The sequence below is a fragment of the Bubalus kerabau genome, chromosome 2 (genome assembly GCF_029407905.1).
Source record: "Bubalus kerabau isolate K-KA32 ecotype Philippines breed swamp buffalo chromosome 2, PCC_UOA_SB_1v2, whole genome shotgun sequence".
NCBI lineage: Eukaryota > Metazoa > Chordata > Mammalia > Artiodactyla > Bovidae > Bubalus > Bubalus kerabau.
The window spans coordinates 139104691-139120217 of NC_073625.1; positions in this window are offsets into that span (position 1 = coordinate 139104691).

Here is a 15527-nt window from a genome sequence, read left to right on the forward strand (position 1 = left end):
TCGCAGAGTCCAACACGACTGATCGACTGAACTGACCCATTTCAGTACTCTGGCCCAGAGAATTCCATGGACTGTATAGTTCATGGGGTTGCAAAGAATCAGACACAACTGTGTGATTTTCACTTCATTTCAACTATTAAGTGTAGCCATAGTTTTGTTGCTGTTGCTTTACACTACATTAATTTCACTCTCTGGCAATATAGCTTGTAAAATTTTCTTAAAAGAGAAGCAAATATTTATATTTTGCAGATTTTGATATTTAATGGTCAGGTTGTCTATTTTGCATTCTATTAATTTCAACACTAGTTATCTACACTTCTTTATCCCCATTTATTCTATACTCTGAATGCAGAGTTCCAAAGAATAGCCAGGAGAGATAAGAAAGCCTTCCTCAGCGATCAGTGCAAAGAAATAGAGGAAAACAACAGAATGGGAAAGATTAGAGATCTCTTCAAGAAAATTAGAGAAACCAAGGGAATATTTCATGCAAAGATGGGCTCAATAAAGGACAGAAATGGTATGGACCTAACAGAAACAGAAGATATCAAGAAGAGGTGGCAAGAATACACAGAAGAACTATACAAAAAAGAGCTACATGACCCAGATAATCACGATAGTGTGATCACTCACCTAGAGCCAGACATCCTGGAATGTGAAGTCAAGTGGGCCTTAGAAAGCATCACTACGAACAAAGCTAGTGGAGGTGATGGAATTCCAGTTGAGCTATTTCAAATCCTAAAAGATGATGCTGTGAAAGTGCTGCACTCAATATGCCAGCAAATTTGGAAAACTCAGCAGTGGCCACAGGACTGGAAAAGGTCCGTTTTCATTCCAATCCCAAAGAAAGGCAATGCCAAAGAATGCTCAAACTACCGCATAATTGCACTCATCTCACACGCTAGTAAAGTAATGCTCAAAATTCTCCAAGCCAGGCTTCAGCAATATGTGAACCGTGAACTTCCTGATGTTCAAGCTGGTTTTAAAAAAGGCAGAGGAACCAGAGATCAAATTGCCAACATCCGCTGGATCATGGAAAAAGCAAGAGAGTTCCAGAAAAACATCTATTTCTGCTTTATTGACTATGCCAAAGCCTTTGACTGTGTGGATCACAATAAACTGTGGAAAATTCTGAAAGAGATGGGAATACCAGACCACTTGGTCTGCCTCTTGAGAAATTTGTATGCAGGTCAGGAAGCAACAGTTTGAACTGGACATGGAACAACAGACTGGTTCCAAATAGGAAAAGGAATTCGTCAAAGCTGTATATTGTCACCCTGTTTATTTAACCTATATGCAGAGTACTTCATGAGAAACGCGGCGCTGGAGGAAGCACAAGCTGGAATCAAGATTGCCGGGAGAAATATCAATAACCTCAGATATACAGATGACACCACCCTTACGGCAGACAGTGAAGAGGAACTCAAAAGCCTCTTGATGAAAGTGAAAGCAGAGAGTGAAAAAGTTGGCTTAAGGCTCAACATTAAGAAAACGAAGATCATGGCATCTGGTCCCATCACTTCATGGGAAATAGATGGGGAAACAGTGGAAACAGTGTCAGACTTTATTTTCCTGGGCTCCAAAATCACTGCAGATGGTGATTGCAGCCATGAAATTAAAAGACGCTTACTCCTTGGAAGGAAAGTTATGACCAACCTAGACAGCATATTCAAAATCAGAGACATTTCTTTGCCAACAAAGTTCTGTCTAGTCAAGGCTATGGTTTTTCCTGTGGTCATGTATGGATGTGAGAGTTGGACCGTGAAGAAGGCTGAGCGCCAAAGAATGGATGCTTTTGAACTGTGGTGTTGGAGAAGACTCTTGAGAGTCCCTTGGACTGCAAGGAGATCCAACCAGTCCATTCTGAAGGAGATCAGCCCTGGGATTTCTTTGGAAGGAATGATGCTAAAGCTGAAACTCCAGTACTTTGGCCACCTCATGCGAAGAGTTGACTCATTGGAAAAGACTCTGATGCTGGGAGGGATTGGGGGCAGGAGGAGAAGGGGACGACAGAGGATGAAATGGCTGGATGGCATCACTGACTCGATGGACGTGAGTCTGAGTGAACTCCGGGAGTTGGTGATGGACAGGGAGGCCTGGCGTGCTGCGATTCATGGGGTCGCAAAGAGTTGGACACGACTGAGCGACTGATCTGATCGGATCTGATCTGATAGGCTTATCATATATGGCCTTTACTATGTTGAGGTAGGTTTCTTCTATGCCCATTTTTTGAAGAGTTTTAATAATAATTTAGTGCTGAATTTTGTCAAAGGTTTTTTCTGCATCTATTTAGATTATCATATGGTTTTTATCTTTCAATATTTTAATATGGTGTATCACATTGATTGATTTGCATATATTGAAGAATCCTTGCATTCCTGGAATAAACCCAACTTCATCATTATGTATGAGCTTTTTGATGTGTTGCTGAATCCTGTTCACTAAAATTTTGTTGAGGATTTTTCCATCTATGTTTCAGTGATATTGCCCTATAGTTTTCTATTTTTGTGTTGTCTTTGGTTTTGGTGTCAGAGTGATGGTCGTCTCTTAGAATGAGTTTGAAAGGTGTTCATTTCCCTTCAATTTTTTGAAAGAGTTTTAGAAGGAAAGGTATTAGCTCTTCTCTAAATGTTTCATAGAATTCTCCTGTGAAGACATCTGATCCTGGGCTTTTATTTTTGGGGAGATTTTTTATCACAGCTTCAATTTCAGTGCTTTTAATTATTCATAATTTCTATTTCTTCCTTGCTTAGTCTTGGAAGTTTGAACTTTTATAAGAATCTTACATTTCTTCCAGGTTATCCATTTTATTTCCATAGAGTTGTTCATAATAGTCTCTTATAATCCTTGTATTTCTGCATTGTCTGCTGTAACCTTTCCTTTTTCATTTATAATCTTGTTGATTTGATTCTTCTCTTTTTTCTTGATGAATCTGGCTAAAGGTTTGTCAATTTTGTTTATCTTTATCAAAGAACCAGTTTTTAGTTTATTAATCTTTACTATTGTTTCTTTCATTTCTTCTTCATTTATTTCTGCTTGGATCTTTATGATTTCTTTCCTTCTTCTAATCTTGGGGTTTTGTTGTTGTTGTTGTTGCTCTTTTTCCAGTTGTTTTAGGTGTAAAGTTAGGTGGTCTATTTGATGTTTTTCTTGTTTGTTGAGGTAGGGTTGTATTGCTATAAACTTCCCTTTTAGGACCACTTTTGCTGCATCCCATAGGTTTTGCATTGTTGTGTTTTCATTGTCATTTGTTTCTATAAATTTTTTTATTTCCCTTTTGATTTCTGCAGTAACCTGTCTGTTATTTAGAAACATGTTGTTTTAATCTCCATGTGTTTGTGTTTCTTAGTTTTTTTTCTTGTAAATGACATCTAGTCTCATAGTGTTATGGTCGAAAAGATGCTTGATACAATTTCAATTATCTTAAATTTATTGAGATTTGATTTGTGACCCCATATATGGTCTATCCTGGAGAATGTTTCTTGTGCACTTGAGAAGAAGGTGTACTCTTCTGCATTTGGATGGAATGTCCTGAAGGTATCAATGATATCCATCTCTCTAATGTATCATTATAGACTTGTGTTTCCTTGTTAATTTTCTGGTTTGATGATCTGTCCATTGGTGTGAGTGGGGTGTTAAAGTCTCCTACTATTATTCTTTTACTGTCAATTTCTTCTTTTATGTCCGTTAGTGTTTGTATTCTGTATTGAGGTGCTCCTATGTTGGGTGCATAGATATTTACAATTGTTATGTCTTCCTCTAGGACTTATTCCTTCATCATTATGTAGTATTCTTTCTTATCTCTTGTAATCTTCTTTATTTTAAGGTCTATTTTGTCTGATATGAGGATTTTTACTCCAGCTTTCCTTTGCTTCCCATTTGCATGGAATATATTTTTCCATTCTCTCACTTTCAGTCTATATATGTCTTGAGGTCTAAAGTTGGTTTCTTGAGGACAGCATATATATGGGTTGTGTTTTGTATTCATTCAGCCAGTCTGTGTTGGAGCATTTAATCCATTTACATTTAAATTAATTATCGATATATATGTTTCTATTGCCATTTGCTTAACTGTTAGGGTTGACTGTTTAGATCTTTTTTCTTCTCTTGTAATTCTTGACTATATAAGTCCCTTTAACATTTATTGTACAGCTGGTTTGGTGGTACTGAATTCTCTTAACTTTTGCTTGTCTGAAAAGCTTTTGATTTCTCCATCAATTTTATATGATATCCTTGCCAGGTACAGTAATCTTGGTTGTAGATTTTTCACTTTCAGTACTTTAAATATATCCTGCCATTCCCTTTTGCTCTGCAGAGTTTCTGCTGAAAGCTCAGCTATTAAGCATATGGGGTTTTCCTTGTATGTTGCCTGTGGCTTCTCCCTTGTTAATTTTAATATTTTTTTCTTTGTGTTTAGTCTGTTAGTTTGATTAGTATGTGTCTTTGCATGTTTCTCCTTGGGTTTATCCTGTATGGGACTCTTTGTGCCTCTTGGACTTGACTATTTTCTTTTCCATGTTGGTCAAATTTTCAACTATAATCTCTTCAAAAAATTTCTCATACCCTTTCTTTTTCTCTTCTTCTTCCGGGACCCTTTTTATTCAAATATTGGTGTGTTTGATATTCTCCAAGAGTTCCCTGAGAGTATCCTCAGTTCTATTTATTCTTTTTACATTATTTCTGCTCTTCAGAAGTTATTTTCACCATTTTAACTTCCAGCTCACTGATTAGTTCTTTTGCTTCAGATATTATGCTATTGATTACTTCTAGAGTATTTTTAATTTCAATAATTGTGTTGTTTGTCTCTGCATGTTTATTCTTTAATTCTTCTAGGTCTTTGTTAATTGATTCTTGCATTTTCTCCATTTTGTTTTCAAGGTTTTTGATCATCTTTACTGTCATTATTCTGAATCAGTTTTCAGGTAGTTTGCCTATTTCACTCTTCATTTATTTGGGCTTCTGTGTTTCTAGTTTGTTCCTTCATTTGTGTAATATTTCTCTGTCTTTCCATTATTTTTTTAACTTATTGTGTTTGAGGTCTCCTTTTCCCAGGATTCAAGGTTGAATTCTTTCTTCTTTTTGGTTTCTGCCCTCTAAATGAGAAACCAAAGATGAACCCCAGACAACTGACAGTTACAAAATCAGGCAAATAGTAATTTAAAAAATGGAATATACACATATACACCCATGAGCAAAGTCAAAACAGTCCAACAAGAATAAAGCACAATAGATTGACCCAGCAAACAAAGGAAATCAAAAATTATATTTGCCAGTTAAGAACAAAACTAACTAAAGCACAAACTGGAAAACAAAATTAAAGCAAGCACCAAGTGGGGAATAAAGCAATGAAAACAAAACTAACAAATATGTTGAGAGGAAAGAAAAGAAAGAATAGATATGCAAAGTTAAATAGAGGTAGATGAAGATCTATATATATTAAAGATTAACTGCAAGGGGAAAAGAACAGTAGGAAAGGCAAACAAAGGAATAAATGTAGAAAAAATATAACAGGCTTAAAAAAATTAAAAGTTAAAATTATAAAAAAGAGAAAAGATTTTAAAAAATTGAAGAAGAAAGAGAAAGAGAAAAAGGAAAACTCGACAGAACTACAAAAGCCCAATGTAGATGAAGAGGTTTATAACAACAATAAAAAGTGTGACTGAATATACACACATATATAAACACCCATAAGCAAAATCAAAACAGTACAACAAAAATAAAATACAATAGATTGACCAGGAAAGGAAATCTAAAATTATATCTACCAGAACAAAACTAACTAAAGCACAAACTGGAAAACAAACTGAAGCAAGGTGCCAAATGGGGTATAAAGCAATGAAAATAAAACTAACAAATATGTTGAGACTAAAGGAAAAAAAGAAAGAAAGAATAGATGTGCAAAGTTAAATAGAAGTAGATAAAGAAGATTTACATATATTAAAGATTAACTGCAAGGGGAAAGAACAGTAGGAAAAGCAAACAAAGGAATAAACGTAGAAAAATAATAGGCTTAAAAAATTAAAATTTAAAAAAAAAAAAGAGAGAGAAATAAAAAGCCTTCCAAGAACTTCAAAAGCCCAATATAGAGGCAGAGGTTTATAACAACAATAAAAAAAATAATAGAAAGAAAGCTCAAAAGTTTAGTTAGATTTCATAGTGCCAATAAAATTGACAAGTACAATGGTGGGGTGAGGGGAAAGGAGGGGAAAAAAAGAAATCCAATTTCCAAAACAAATACAATAGAATCTACAGGACAAGTCAAAACATAAGAATAATAAATGTTTTTCTTGAGTCACTGCGGTCAGAGTCCTTTCCCTCGCTGGGAGTCACACTCCTCCTCACCTCCCTAGGATGCCCTCCAACACTGTGCTGATCTTTGGACCAGCTGTGAGGGCAGCTCAGATTCTAATCTGCTCCTACTCCTCTGTGTTCTTGCTTCCAGTGTCCACAGCTATCAGAACTAGTGCATTTTCTTTTGTAGGAGCTCTCAGTGACCTTTTATATATTCCACAGACACAGAGTCTGCCTAGTTGATAGTGTGGATTTAATTTGCAGCTGGTGGGAGGGTTTTGAGTCATCTTCCTTAGTCACACTGCCCCTGGGTTTCAACTGTGATTTTACTTCCACCTCTGGATATGGGTTGTCCACTGGGGTTTGCTCATGAGGCTGCCATGGAGGACTTGGGTTTGCCCCTGTGAGGGCCAGGTGTGGAGGTGGTGCATCTGCTTGAGTCTCAGGGGTTCTGGCAGCGCGAGGTACTCAGGGCAGTTGGCAGCTAAGGCAGCCAGAAATATAGTGCTCTAGAAGGGTATGGCAACCAGTATTAGCCAATACACGCCAGTATTCTTAACTGGAGAACCCCCCTCCCTGACAGAGAAGACTGGCAGGCCACAGTCCACAGGGTCACAAAGAGTTGGACACTACTGAAGCAACCCTGCACACATAGGCATAGACTTTTTGCCTGTGGCAGCTCTGCCCCAGAAAGAGATGAGCATGAAGGTAGTGCAGTTGCTTGGCTTGCAGGGACCCTGGCGGTGCTAAGTGAGCAGAGACATGGCCTGCCTCCGCCACAGGAGTTATGGCCTTATCAGAGTCTCTTTTTGAGCCTCTTGTAGCTGGTGATCAGAAGGCATCTTTGGCCAGTATTTCTCCACAGCTCTGCCTGTTCAGGCACTTAAAGGGCTTCCTTGCCTGGGATCATTCTCTGTTGTTTGGTGCATCAGGCACATAGAGGGGCCCCCCGCCTGGGCCCTACCCTGTAGATTGGCACATCAGGGACTTAAAGGGGCATCCTGGGTGGAATCCTACTCTGTAGTTCAGTGCATCAGGCGTTTGATGGGCCAGCCTCTCTATTGTTCAGCTGCCAGTGCTGGCAAGAAGGGGGAGAGAGGCTATGGTGACGGCTCCACACCCTAGTGTGACTCGGCAGTATTGCCTTGCTTCCATGGCTGCCCAGCTTTCTTCCACAGGCATTTCCCACCATAATCTCCTCCCTCACTTCCCCTTGATCAGTCTCTCCTCAGTCAACAGCAGCTCGTGCCCTGGGATTGCTCCACAATCCCTACACTCCAGCTCCCAGCCACTGGGTCATCTAGGCTAAGTATGGCTACAGCAAATACTGTCTGATTCTCATTCCTTTTAGGCTGCCACAGATCAGCTGTTTCCATCTCAGCCTTAAACATTTTCCCTCTGACTCAGACAATAGCCCTGATGTGGGAATCAGACCCCTGCTTCAGTTCCGCTACCTGCCGAGGGGCAGGTCCACTCCTACTAACACTGCTGTTTTTCCCCCTAGTTCCTTTGTTCTATCGAATTTTGCACATGTCTATACATTATTTCTGCTGGTCAGGTACTCCTATCTGCTCTCAGCTGGTGTTCTGCATGCATTTCTGTGTCTGAAGGTGTATTCCGATGTACCCGTGGAGAGAGATGTATTCTATGTCCACCTACTCCTCCGCCATCTTGTTCCTCTCCTGTTCTGTATTTTTGTTTTATAAGTACTCCATATATGCCTAAGCAATCTAATGGTGAAATTCAGAATTATTTCTCTCTGTGTCTGTTCCCTGTCCCTCTCACTTGCTCCCCCTCTAAATCTAAGAGAACAGAGATGGAAAGAATAAGAAGCAATAAACATGATTTTTAAAAGCCTCAGCTTCCACCTGAGTCTGTATTCCTTTTAAAAAGCAATGGGTGGTAAAAGTGAGGAAAGCTAAGAAAATTAGTCTTTTGGAACCCTAATACAAGGTGGAGTTAAATAAAAATGACCCAAAAAATGACAGTTATATCACAAAACCTCCCTGTTCATTGTTTAAATTTTTCACTCTTTTATTTACTTTTTAAATCTTTAAATTGTATACAATTTTTAAAGGTTACTTTCCATTTACAGCTACTACAAAACATTGGCTATATTCCCCATGTGGTTCAATATATCCCTGAGCCTATCTTGTACTTAATAGTTTGTCCTCTCACTCCCCTCCATGTTACCCCAGCTCTCTCGCCACTGGTAACCACTAGTTTGTTCTCTGTATCTGTGAGTCTGCTTTTTTTTGTTATAGTTACTTGTTAGTTGTACTTGTTAGGTTTCACAGGTAAATGGTACCATATAGTAATTTTTCTTTCTCTGACTGACTTATTTCACTTAGCATAATGCCTTCCAAGTCCATCCATGTTTCTGCAAAATGCAACTTTTCATTCTTTTTTATTTAAAAAAAAAACTCAGAATGGATTAAAGATATAAGACCTTATAAATAGAAGACATGATAGTATAAAACTTCTAAAGGAAGAAAGGGCAGAACACTTTTTGACATAAATCACTTTCCATTTTAGTAAATTTCTCTGATGCTATTACAATTGTCAAATTAATAGGGGTCAAAATAATGAAATTGTTTAGTATTTTTAACTGGAAGGAGAAAAGATATAAACTTTCAATATCTCAAGTAGAAAAATTATCCTTTTCAACCAAAGCCCACATAAAATGATTTATTTATCACACTTTTTACACAGTTAAACTGGAATAAACAAGCTTCTTAAGATCTGACCTTAAGCTCTATTAGGATATTTTTACTCTAACTCCTTCACTGATAAAATAGAATTTGACATAGCTCATTTACCCACCTTTGCTGAACATTAGAGGACAAAAGTTGTAGAATAAACCTTTTTCTCTTATTTCTGTTGAATACCCATGGCACTAAAGCTCATGTTTAAAATTACCAAAATTTCAACACAATCTATAGACTTAACTATAGATTTAATTAAGAGAATTAGCAATTACCACCAAAAATTAATTTCTTATAAATAAAAAATTTGAGTATTATTTGAGTATTAAAAGTATTCCCAAACATAATAAACCTAAGTCTCTTGTTATTCTAAATTCTAATAGGTTATACTTTTATTTATATTTTGTTATCTATATTTTTGTCTACATTATTCTGCTGCACCATTACTCATTTCTTAAATTCCTAAGTATCTGTTCAATGCTATTAAAAGAAGTATAATGCAGTGGTGAAGCTAATGACAATCTATTATTTGGTGACTGTTCAGTTCAGTTCAGTCGCTCAGTCCTGTCCAACTCTTTGCGACCCCATGAATTGCAACACGCCAGGCCTCACTGTCCATCACCAATTCCCGGAGTTCACCCAAACTCACGTCCATTGAGTCGGTGATGCCATCCAGCCATCTCATCCTCTGTCGTCCCCTTTTCCTCCTGCCCCCAATCCCTCCCAGCATCAGAGTCTTTTCTAATGAGTCAACTCTTCGCATGAGGTGGCCAGAGTACTGGAGTTTCAGCTTTAGCATCATTCCTTCCAAAGAACACCCAGGACTGATCTCCTCTAGAATGGACTGGTGGGATCTCCTTGCAGTCCATGGGACTCTCAAGAGTCTTCTCCAACATCACAGTTTAAAAGCATCAATTCTTCAGTGCTCAGCTTTCTTCACAGTCCAATTCTCACATTCATACATGACCACTGGAAAAACCATAGCCTTGACTAGACGGACCTTTGTTGGTGACTGTAGTAAGCACTATTTCAAAATCCCTTCCAACTATGAATATCCTTTCCTTCAGATCTCCAAAATGGGAAATGATACAGTCAATAAACTTATAAATAAAATAGGAATAGCAAGAAACACTCTAATTTGTTGTACTTTTTAATATGTAGTTCTTACTATTATACTTCTAGCCAAATGATTCTACCAATATCACTACATATTTTAAGATTTTTAATTCTTGATTCTTTATTAAAGTATTTGAGCCAGTGAGCACAGCACAGCACAACCTAAATAAAATTAACTTTTATGAACCTTGCAAAAGTCCTTTATTTTCTTACTGAAAAGAAAGTTTATAGTGAATTGAAAGCACATATACTACACATGAAAGCAATTCCATTTTCCTTCTAAAACATAAGGTTCATAGTCTGGGACAACAATAAAGATATAAATAGTATCTGCAATCTTATTTTAAAATTTAATAGAACAGTCTTATGGACTCTGTGGGAGAGGGAGAGGGTGGGAAGATTTGGGAGAATGGCATTGAAACATGTAAAATATCATGTATGAAATGAGTTGCCAGTCCAGGTTCGATGCACGATACTGGATGCTTGGGGCTGGTGCACTGGGACGACCCAGAGGGATGGAATGGGGAGGGAGGAGGGAAGAGGGTTCAGGATGGGGAACACATGTATACCTGTGGCGGATTCATTTTGATATTTGGCAAATCTAATACAGTTATGTAAAGTTTAAAAATAAAATAAAATTAAAAAAAAAAATTTAATAGCATTTTTAAATTATTTGAACATATTGGACAAAAGCAGTTAGAAAACTGTACAAGGAAAAAGAACAAATTTTTAAGAATCTCAGCTAATTGAAACATAGTTTCACCAGAAAAATAAAATCAACATATTTTGTCCTAGCATGTAAGATAGCAATTTGAATTTTATTTAATAGTCATACCTAAATGTGAACAAACATAAAACCTCAAAAGTTTGCCCAGAAGAGCTATATCTTATCTCAGACCATATTTCTATTTTAAATTAGAAGTGCAAATAGCACCAGGGCTAAATAACCTTTAGCACAAGTATACTGCATCAGTTTTCTAAACACTGCAAACTCTGTCATCTCATTTAATTCTCAGAACAACTGTATGATGTTCAATCAATTTGACTCATTTAAAAACTGAGTAAACAAAATTGCATATGCCCCAACTGATAAGAGCTAGATTAAAGCTTTAGCCTCATATTACATGATTTACTACATTCTCACTTCATGGATCTTTAAGGCTTATCCCAGACTATTTCTGAATGATGCTCTATTTCCTATCAAATCAGATCCATTAGAATTTATAGTTGTGAAATTTATGAATAAATACTTTGTTATAGTGTCCTAGTCCATTAGGGCTGCCCTAACAAAATACCAAGTCTGGGTGACTTAAACAAGCTAAATTTAGTTCTCACCGTTCTGGAGGATTGAAGACCTTGAGCAGGGTGCCAGTATGGTCAGGTTCTGGGGAAGGCCCTCTTTCAAATATCAGACTGCCTACTTTCCTCCATGTCCTCACATGGTAGAAGAAGCAAGGGAGCTCCCTGTGGCTTCCTTCATAAGATCATTAATCTCATTCACCTTCCTGACCTAATCACCTCCCAAAGTCCCCATCTCCTAATACTATTACATTGGAACTAAGATTTCCATATATGAATTTTGAGGAGACACAAACATTCAGACCACAGAACACAGCTTATCTGTAAATCTCAGAAAAACACCTTCCAGAAACTACCTAATGTCAAAGATACTACCCTTCATGGTAATGCAGGGATATGTAGATAATCAATCAGTACTTCTCAAATCTTTCTGTTTCAGGACCACTCGGTACTTTTAATAAGCATTGAAGACTTCAAAGTGCTTTTGTTTATACGTGTTAAATTTATGGATATTTATTGGATGGAGAAGGCAATGGCACCCCACTCCAGTACTCTTGCCTAGAAAATCCCATGGATGGAGGAGCCTGGTAGGCTGCAGTCCATGGGGTCGCTAAGAGTTGGACACAACTGAGCGGCTTCACTTTGACTTTTCACTTTCATGCATTGGAGAAAGAAATGGCAACCCACTCCAGTGTTCTTGCCTGGAGAATTCCAGGGACGGGGGAGCCTGGTGGGCTGCCGTCTATGGGGTCGCACAGAGTCGGACACTACTGAAGCGACTTAGCAGCAGCAGCATTGTATTGGAAATTTAAAACTAAAACCTGTTAAAAATATTTAACTCATTTAAAAATAACCATAAAAACTCATTACATATTAAGTTAGTATATTTTTTATAAAAATGCTTAGTAAAAACACTGGTATTATTCACAATTTTGCAAGTATTTTTAATATCTAGCTTAATTCTTCTTGTTCAGTCACTCAGTCCTGTCTGACTCTTTGCAACCCCATGGACTGCAGCATGCCAGGCTTCCCTGTACATTACCATCTCCCAGAGCTTGATCACACTCATGTCCATTGAGTTGGTGATGCCATCCAACAATCTCATCCTTTGTTGCCCACTTCTCCTCCTGCCTAGCATATTAGAAGACAACAGAATTCTCATTTCTTATTCTGAATTCAAACTGTTTCATTAGATTATGTATTGTAACTGTATTGTATGTGTTGAAAATTTGAGAAGACATGAGAAAGAAACAAAAAGGACCTAAATCAAATGTTTAAGATAAAAACTACAATGAGTGAGGTGAAAACATACAATCATTGAAATTAATGATAGATTAGAAAGTGCTAACATTACTAACATTAGAAGAAATGTTAGTAACTTGAAGGCATAGCCATAGAAAAACTCCAAAATGAAACACAAAGAGAAAGAGGATTTTACTTTTAAAGTAATGAATAGCAAGCTGTGAGGCAACTACAAGTGGCCTGATACACATGTAATTTGATTCTTCAAAGGACAAGAGAGTGATAAAACAGAAAAAAAATTTGAAGAAATAATGGCCCAAATTTATCCGTTTTTTTTAATTAATTAATTTATTTATTTTACTTTACAATATTGTATTGGTTTGACCATATATTGACTTGAATCTGCTATGAGTGTACATGTGTTCCCCATCCTGAACCCCCCTCCCACCTCCCTCTCCATCCCATCCCTCTGGGTCATCCCAGTGCACCAGCCCCAAGCACCCTGTATCATCCATCAAACCTAGACTGGCAATTCATTTCACATATGATATTTTACATGTTTCAATGCCATTCTCCCATATCATCCTGCCCTCACCCGCTCCCACAGAGTCCAAAAGACTGTTCAATACATCTGTGTCTCTTTTGCTGTCTCGCATACAGGGTTATTATTACCTTCTTTCTAAATTCCATATATATGCGTTAGTATACTGATGTTTTTCTTTCTGCCTTACTTCACTCTGTATAATAGGCTCCAGTTTCATCTACCTCATTAGAATTGATTCAAATGTATTTTTTTAATGGCTGAGTAATATTCCATTACTGCAAGGAGATCCAACCAGTCCATTCTAAAGGAGATCAGTCCTGGGTGTTCATTGGAAGGACTGATGCTGAAGCTGAAACTCCAATACTTTGGCCACCTCATGTGAGGAGCCGACTCATTGGAAAAGACCCTGATGCTGGGAGGGATTAGGGGCAGGAGGAGAAGGGGACGACAGAGGATGAGATGGCTGAATGACATCACCGACTCGATGGACATGAGTCTGAGTGAACTCCGGGAGTTGGTGATGGACAGGGAGGCCTGGCATGCTGCAATTCATGGGGTCGCAAACACTTGAACATGACTGAGCAACTGAACTGAACTGAATATTCCATTGTGCATATGTACCACAGCTTTCTTATCCATTTATCTGCTGATGGACATCTAGGTTGCTTCCATGTCCTGGCTATTATAAACAGTGCTGCGATGAATATTGGGGTACACATGTCTCTTTTGATTTTGGTTTCCTCAGTGTGTGAGCCCAGCAGTGAGATTGCTGGGTCATATGGCAGTCCTATTTCCAGTTTTTTAAGGAATCTCCACACTCTTCTCCATAGTGGCTGTACTAGTTTGCATTCCCACCAACAGTGTTAGAGGGTTCCCTTTTCTCCACACCCTCTCCAGTATTTATTGCTTGTAGACTTTTGGATAGCAGCCATTCTGACTGGCATGAAATGGTACCTTATTGTAGTTTTGATTTGCATTTCTCTGATAATGAGTGATGCTGAGCATCTTTTCAAGTGTTTGTTAGCCATCTGTATGTCTTCTTTGGAGAAATGTCTATTTAGTTCTTTGGCCCACTTTTTGATTGGGTCATTTATTTTTCTGGAACTGAGCTGCAGGAGTTGTTTGTATATTTTTGAGATTAATTCTTTGTCCATTGCTTCGTTTGCTATTATTTTCTCCCATTCTGGGGGCTGAAACCTTTAAATCCACATATCTAAGAAGCTCAAGAGACACAAGTACAAGAAATATGAATAAGAAAAAAGTAACGTCATTTTGACAGTTGGAAAGGCTGTGCTTGGGGCAAGAGGACAGAAGAGAACTGTATATTCTGCTCAGTTTTGCTATGAAACTGCTGGGGTCCAGGGAAGCAAAACCAAAATATGCCTCAATGGTATACTAATTACTTTAATTACCATTACTTCAGCAATGACTGATTCAGGAGCAAAACTTCCTGTCCTATCTCCCTGAAAGCAGAAAATAAATTTCCCATGTGAAAGGTACCCTCCTTCTGTGGAGGGTGGGGGTTCAGCTATGGGGTGATGGCAGAAAGATAATCCTTATTACCAGAGAGATCAGGAATTCTGGGCCAATAAGCATATATAAAAACACCTTGTTATGTCTTTACTAATTCAATCAGTTCAGTTCAGTTCAGTTCAGTCACTCAGTCATGTCTGACTCTCTGCAACCCCATGAATCACAGCATGCCAAGCATCCCTGTCCATCACCAACTCCCACAGTTTACCCAAACTCATGTCCATCAAGTCGGTGATGCCATCCAGCCATCTCATCCTCTGTCATCCCCTTCTCCAACTGCCCCCAATCCCTCCCAGCATCAGGGTCTTTTCCAATGAGTCAACTCTTCACATGGGGTGGCCAAACTAATTTATTACCCAAGCCCAAACTTTGCTTATTTTTGTACTAATTAATCATTGTAATCTTAATTATTTGTCCTGTCAGTTCCTCTCAAATTTATTGTTTCTATAGCTAAAAAGTATAAAAGCTGCCTGCTTTAGCATCTGCTTAGGTCTTATTTCTTTGAGACCTCTCTGTGAATAATTTAAATTTGTTTCTGTTTTTCCTGTTAATCTGTCTTGTGTCCATTTCCAGCCATAAGAACTCAAGAAGGGTAGAGGGGGAAACTTCTTCCTCCCCTCAAAAATCTAAAACTGGTCTAAAAATTAAAGGTTCTTCTTTTTTATATGAAAACTAATAAGCATTTTAAATTAGAAGAAGAGACATCACTTTGCCAACAAAGGCCCATATAGTCAAAGCTATGGTTTTTCCAGTTGTCATGTAAAAATGTGAGAGTTGAACAATAAAGAGGGCTGAACTCC